Source organism: Telmatherina bonti (assembly GCF_933228915.1).
Source record: "Telmatherina bonti genome assembly, chromosome: 19".
Classification (NCBI taxonomy): Eukaryota; Metazoa; Chordata; class Actinopteri; order Atheriniformes; family Telmatherinidae; genus Telmatherina; species Telmatherina bonti.
In genome coordinates this window covers 25638511-25646624 of record NC_136617.1, presented here as the reverse complement: position 1 = coordinate 25646624, position 8114 = coordinate 25638511, and positions in this window count along the sequence as shown.

Below are 8114 nucleotides of genomic sequence, written 5' to 3'. Positions count from 1 at the left end.
ACAGGATATGTATGTGCTAGCCAATGCAAATATATTAAACTAGCAATGAGAGAATGCAGGCTTAAATTGTCTTTATCTTAGATGCTGGTGGCACAGAGATTTGGGCTTTGGTCCCATGTGATGTATACCATGCTTTGTTGCGTAGAAACCCCTCACCAAGCTCAGAGTAGGGTGAGAGGCTGTTAAGCAGTCTTTTTTTTTTAAATTTCAACAGCAGTCATCACTCTGTCAGCCTGTGACTCGAGGCCAGTTCACACAGTGCAGCTGGGTCTTGCTGCTACATCAAGTTCAACTGGTACCAGCCTCAGCGAGAAGCCACACTGACAGTGCATTTAGCAAACACACATCAAAACTACTGACTTTCACATTGGAAAAAAATAGAGAAACTGAATTTCACAGGAGTTTATTTATTCATTTTTTTCATTTTTAAATCCAAGGTGAGGAAATTTCTTGACCATGCATGAACATTTATCTCTCACACAGATGCACAAATCCTGAAATACAGCCTCATGACTGGCAACCAAATCACACCTCAAAGTGCTGTAATCTGCCAAATCCCTGAATAATTTGACATGTCAAAGAAATTTAAACTAATATCTGCGTGGAACTATTTTCACATTGACAGGATAACCACTAAACATCCTAATGGATATGTTTCACAGCAGATAAACTTAAAGTCTGCGCCTGTAAATCATCAGGCTATCAGGGTGTACTTCTCCTCCTCCCTCAATGTTTTTTTCTATAAATGACCAGAACAGTGTAGGCTTCAGGGTCACGCCTCAAACCCTAAGAAGGCCTTAATGACCCCCTCTGTTATCGCTTCACCGCTACTCCTCACACCTGCATTCAAGAATAATATTTACCCTGTCTGTCATCATCACATGGTGCATGTGTGTGTTTTTGTCAGACTGTAGTGATGACTTTCACTCTCCCCTTTTCTCTAGCATCTTAGAGAGGGTAAACTGATCTTTCTCAGGAAAGTGGGAGCAGAGTAGGATGCTAGCACAGAACATAACCCTCCTAGGTCATTCATAATATTTCAGTGAGGCTCAAGCCCTTTTGGATGTGTGTCTATGTGTGTACCTTCTTTGTTCTGTTATGTGCACTTTGTGTGGCCAGACAGTTAATGGGTGTGTATTTAGAGATGAAGATGATCAGATATTAGTTGACTTCGGGTGGCGTTGGTTCACGCATCTCTCAGTGAGCTATGACAAGTATGCTCGCAACTCCTGGAGCAAGATGTGATGGCTTGTGTTTAGAAAAACTAAGAGTTAAGTCATTTTCTCCTGGGAACTTAAACACAAGCAGGGAGCAGCCAGCAAAGAGGGATTCTACGGGACTGAGTGAATCGGGAGCGGCAAGTGTTTTCCTTGCTTGAATTTCAAAGTTTGATGAGGCTGGGGAATAATTTGTAATGAGAAAGACAAATGGATGATGATTCCTCTCAGATTTTACCCATGAGATGAGCAACACTGCACATACTTGAATACAGATGTGTTTCTATACATCTGAACTCTCATTTCTCACAATGCTTTAGAAGCTTATATGTTGGAGATTTCAGTAACAAAGCAAATTGCCACAGTATGGCAGCTTTACAAGTAACAAAAAACCAGTGCTAGCTTGACAGACTGAGCAACTGTGTATCATATCAATCCCCAAGAAGCTTTATTTAGGTTCATTCCAAAACTATTTCAATTTCTTTTTTTTTTCTTTTTTTTTTACATTTTGCTCAGGTTAAACAAAGGTTATATAATGTTCAATTTGTTTGTTTCACACAATCACTCATTGTTACATGTTTCCACTTCATTGACCAAACTATGTCCCAACTGATTTACAGCATTCAGAGATGAGAAGGGTGTTCTTCTATACTGTCATCCAAATCTCTGCAAGAGATCCACAACAATATCCAGATTAAATAGGTACACCCATATGCAGCATTGCTAAGATGTCAAATATTTTACTTGATCGCACAGAAAATATGTGAAATAAATACAAGGTCATTTTCTTAAACACTTGTCCAATTAAGGGTCATGGAAAGCTGAAGCGCATTGCAGCAATTATTGGGTGAGAGGCAGGGTACACTCTGGACAGGTCACCAGTCCATCACAGAGAAACAAACAACCATTAACAATTTCAAGTAACCAATTAAGTCTTTGGACAGTGGGTGGAAGCCAGAGTACCCAGGGAGAACCAATGCATGCACAAGGGCACAGGTGTCAGACTCCAGTCCTCGAGGGCCGGTATCCTGCAGGTTTTTGTTGTCTCCATGCTCCAACACACCTGACTGAAATTAATAAATAGGTTGACAAGAAGCTGCTGGATCCATTTGATTTCAATCAGCTGTGTTGGTAGAGAGAAACAACAAAAACCTGCTGGCTCTCGAGGACTGGAGTTTGACACCCCTGCACAAGGGGAACATGCAAACCCACAGAGAGGCCACTGTTTAACCCTGCCCCCCGCTGAGGTTTGAACCAACAACCTTCTTTCTGTGAGGCCACAGTTCCTGACCGCTATGCCACCTTGCAGCCTGATTAAAAAGTCTCAACATCTCATTAAATGTTAGCAGCATGTGATTGTTCATAATTAAATGCTGTGAAATCAGGAAATGTTGATTCAGTTGTGGAGCTGTGTGCATATCTGTGCAACTTTTCTGGTTTATGGAACAAAAAAACATAAAGGAAGAAGTCTACTGAAAAAAAAAAAAAAAAAAAAGTTTTTAAATGTTTCTACATTTACTGTGGTCAGACTGCTTTCACACATGGTTTGTATGATTTCATTTCATTCAAACATGTCCAAAAGCATACAGGGCCCATCAGGACAATGGCATATCAGTGTAGATGCTCTGTCATGTTGTCTGCATGACTTTTTGGTTGTGAAGCAGTAATCAAAATGCAGAAATTTGTATTTATTTACTTATTTATGTATATTTTTTTTATATCTTCACCATAACTGGTGACCTGTCCAGGGTGTATCCTGCCTCTCATCCAGTGATTGCTGGGAGAAGCTAGGTCACTGATCGAAAGCTGATGCTATGCAGTGTGACAGAGTTAATATAGTGAAATTACATTGTACCTTTATTTTGTTGTTCCAGAAACAGAAAGTCCTGCAGAAACCATGACAAAGATCCACCATTAAATTAATGATGCCCTGATGTTAGTGGTCCCAGCATGTAATTTAAAAAAATAAAATGTGCCACAAACATAAGTGTTGAGATCATTTGGTGATTTCAGATATTTCTAACATATGAGGTCTGGTTGCAAATTCCTAAAAACTTTTACTTTACAGTTTAGATTTTTAGCATTCACCTATAAACCCCTCAGATGAAATTCAACAGAAATCTTTTATTGCTCTTTTTTTTTTTTTTTTTTGAATACCTATTCATTGATCTTTAAGGGCAGATTTTTTTTTTTTTTTTAATGTGGATGGAAACAATGTTGCAAAATCTCTGCAGAGATGTTCTGAATTCTTAGTATTTTTTTTTTCCAACTACTTTTTGCTGCAGGGGTCGGTTGCTCTACATTTCTCTTTGAAATTCCTGAAAGCTGACATGTTTAACCAGGTAATAATGTGTTGAGATCGTAATCATGTTGAAATGTTCATGTTGTTGGAAAGTGAGTTTTACAGCCCTCATTCTCAGAGATATGTACTGTATCTACTGTAATATACTGTTCCTGCACGAGTGCAGCTCATCTCCATGTTTTACTGTGAGAACTATGGTGGTGTTGGTTCTGGTTTGATTCACATTAAACTAAAATGTGAAAATCAGAATACAGGTATGATGTAATAACCATCAAGCAAGACGACATGTCTGTTTTTCTTTTGCCGGGACATTGTTTTTTGTTATTTGTTTTTTGTTTTTTTTTTTCATGTGCACCAAGTTCTTTGGTTTTTATTCATCTAATCAGATATTATACTGTCAATGTGATTTTATTTACAGAGTAGGTCAATAACTTACATTAAAAGAATATCAAAATTATGAAGCTTCTTTGGTCTACAATGATAATTAAATTAAGCAATATTTTCCTTTTTTTTTTTTCTTCTTTTAAGAAACATTTTTCTTCTCTTTTTTCTAAAAGCAGAGTTTTTGCAGTGAGTTGAGACCAAATTAATCTCACGCAAATCTGTTTGAAAAATACACTCCCAATATTTGGTTTCTTGTCATGTGCTTTAGCTGTGTTTAGTCATAAAGTTATATGCTGGAGAGCAAGCAGGGATTTGCTTTCAACATCAACACTGAGACTGACACTAAGCAGTGTCCTCTACTGTCTGAGCTGTCACAGAAACTAAGATTTGCGCTGATGACCCCTATTCCAGTTCTGTAGTACTTTGCGTGTATGCTTTCTCAAGCTAAAATTCAACTTATGCAGCATTTATCATGCAAGTTAACTAGAATCCTGATTCCAGTTCCAGTTTGCATTAATCTTCCTGTCTTGTTATGCAACTTTATATGTTGAAATCCAAAGTTTTTAGTTCTTTTTCTTATACTTGTCGAGCAGTAAACCACAGTGCTGATGTGGAAATAGAAGCAGTGTGTGACTCCAAATTCAATACTGAGAAAGTCGTAGTATTTCCAACTCATTTAAAGCTACCTGGAAATCATTATAAGCTTTAGATCATACAAGCATCTCTGTCATCATTTGTATGCTCCCTTTGGTTAAATTGACTTCTTTCCTTGGGGTCTAGTTACCCTACACTGTGGTATTCGTATATATTTTAGCAGTTGTAGTTCTGAATGTAGCTTTGATCATTATTTCTGTTCATGTTAATAGATTAGCAACCAGAGATGCAGCCTTTATGCCCACATTTTAACAACCAGAAAGCATGTTATATCCACATATAAAGCACACCTAAATGGAATTGTAAAGATTGTGTAAGAGATGTTTTAAGATAAAATAATTTTGCATATTTCAGCTCTTAAACTTTTAAATTCAATATTAATGCCTTTTGAAATTTTTTTTTTTTTTTTTTGCTTTGATCAGTGACATCCTGCTTCGAATGGTTATTGCATTATAAACCACACTCTTCCTTGATGTTGCAATCTTTAACTGCTCGAAGGAAGTGACTCGCAAGGATTACAAGAAATTGGCATTTTTTTCATTGGGATTTGCAGAACTTTGCTGACATTGTCACTTTTAAATCACATGTTGGAGAGGTACCATCAAGGCACACACTTCAACATTCACTAAAGCATAATAAATTAAAAAGCCATTAATATTGCATGGTTATGGCCCCTGACGAACACAGATTTGTCACACTTCCTTTTGGATATTGCTTCCCACCGAGCAAGTCTTGCCATACACGATCAGCTCAATTTCATAAATGTACAGTGTGGGCATGCGGCTGGTGAGCCAAGTCTTATGTAAATCTTACAATATAATGAAATGCATTAATGTCTCTAGAAATAAAGTGAAATATTTACTCAGTTGTAATGATGTGTTTTGCATGCTGCAGTATCTCTGCAGTCTCGAGCAATTCACTAAAGAAGAGTCAAGAGCAAACCGTGCAAACCAGAAGTGCAGACTTCTGGCTTCACTCACATAGATACAATCACAAACACAAGTTATTTTATAAGATATCTAAGAATAGACTGAGAATTGAAAATGTTCTGCTAGGCTGTGTGTGTGTGTGTGTTTTATGTCTGCTACCTTTCCTGTTTTTTTTTTATCCACAAAAAAACAGTTACTACAGTTACAGTCACCATCTGATAGATATAAAAATTTCTGTTGTAATATTTGTATGCTACATAGATATAACAAAAAGTGATATACATATATATCTATATCTATGTATATATATATATATATATATATATATATATATATATATATATATATATATATATATATATATATATATATATATATATATATATATATATATATATATCTATCTATCTATCTATATATATATCTATATCTATCTATCCATCTATCTATCTATCTATCTATCTATCTATCTATCTATCTATATATATATACATATATATATATATATATATATATATATATATATATATATATATATATATATATATATATATATATATGAATTAGCTAAATTAGCCAAAAATGTTATGGCTACGAAGTCACATCTGAATCTGCCAAGCAACGCACTTTCACAAAGTTGAGGTCAGACACGTTTTTTATGATTGAAAATGAAAGGAACCAATCTGGATTACAATACTTGCATGGGTAGTAACAGTTAAAACTAGTACTTTGTGTGGAGCAGATGGAAGGAGCTAGAGGACAAGCTAGGAAACATTTGCTGGCTGTTCAAGGCAGCTAGCTGCTGCGACAGCAAAAGCACCACAGTAGTCATTACTTTCTATTGTTGTCAGTTAATAAAGTCAGGTGAGGTGGAAATGAGCCTTTCTGGCTACACTAGGTAGTTCAGCTGTTATATGGGTGATCGCTCATTCAAGCTAGGCTAGCTGGGTGTTGCAGTTTGCCATCTAAGCTAGGTTTAGCTTTGACATATAAGAGCATATCCAGCGAAAACATTACCATTGCTCTACTTTCTTTTTCAAACTTAAATGAGTTATCTTTCCTTTGAGAATTGTTGTTTGCTTCAAATATGTAAGAAAGTGACAGCAGCTTGTAAATGGCTAATATAGCACATCCATTGATCCTCAGGCACTGAATTAGTTATAACTTGTGGTTGCGTGTTAATAAAGGATGCTAGAGCACAACCCCATAAAAAGTCACTTTTCTTTAAACATAAATCAAGTTGATAATGCAAAATTATTAGGTACATGTGCAGTTTGTCTCATTTTGTCTGGAAGGTCATCTGTCTTTTTTTTTTTTTTTTTATAATTGGTTGTATTTGGTTAATAACTTCTTGCATAAATATTCATGTGGAGAAAGGCACTGGCCAAATAGGTATAAATCGGAGACCTTCAGCAAATTGGAGACAGCTGACCTCTCATGTTTGCCTCTTTGTAATTTTTTAGAAGAGTGGTTGTTAAATGGCATTGTTACCCAGCATTTAGCTATCTGCACACTTGGCCAATCAGTGTTGGTTTAGGTTCAGGTTCTTTATTTATCCAGGATTGATTATCCACCTGTCAATCAAAAGTACACAACTCTTGTCAAAAAGGGAAAGCACGTGGTGCTAAATGAATGATGAACAAACAAATCAGCAAACCGATGGGAAGGAATGCAGCTTCCAAGAAATAATAGAAAATGTAGTCATTTCTTTTAGAAAAACCTTTTCACACAGAGTTCAGTTGGAGAAATATGGAGGATAAATGAGCTTGGCCCAGACCAACTCGATTTAAAAAATCCATCAACAGGCAAGTGACTGAGGATAGAGTTAGACCTGAGGCTTCGTAATCAGAATGAGAATCAGAATAACCGTTATTGTCAAATTGAGGTGCTCTGCATAAACAATGTGCAAAATGAGAATAAGAAAAATTGAATACAAAACTGTGAAAAATAAAAAAGTCATAATGGAAAAAAAAAGATAAAGTATGATAATAAATGAAAATAAAAAATAACAAAATGCCTATCCCCTACCTTACCCGGCCCTGCTTAAAACACAACAGTAAATAAACTGTAAATCATCATGTATAGACCAATCACACTATTTTCGGTTCTTCAACAACTCTGCGTTCTAGTTAGTTTTATTAAAGTTTACCAAATGCATGGAACCTTCAGCATTTCTTTTTTTATTTTATTATTGCTGTTGATTGTACCGATACATACATCCCATTAAGTCTACAATACAACAACACAGAGGCCACATTTTGAAAAACAGTGCTGCACAAAGGCTCCCAAATGCAGATTACAATTGATTTCTGAAGCAATAGATAGTTTGCGTTATTCCTGGCATTTAAAAAAGAGAAGCACTGAATTAGTATTGATTTCAAGAGTGAGAAGTACACAAGTGAAAATGGAAAACAAATAGACCGCAGCACAGAAGTTTCCACTGTAATGGTTTCCTTATTTGCTGATCAGAGTGTGCAGAAATTCCCTGCTCAATGCCATAAATAGATTTCAATTAAATACATCCCTTTTCAGCATCCTCATTATTTCATCTGTTATCACAAAGAACGAAATATGCCATGCCCAGCTGCACCAGTGCAAGCTTCCACAGCAACCAAGCCCCTCTGCATT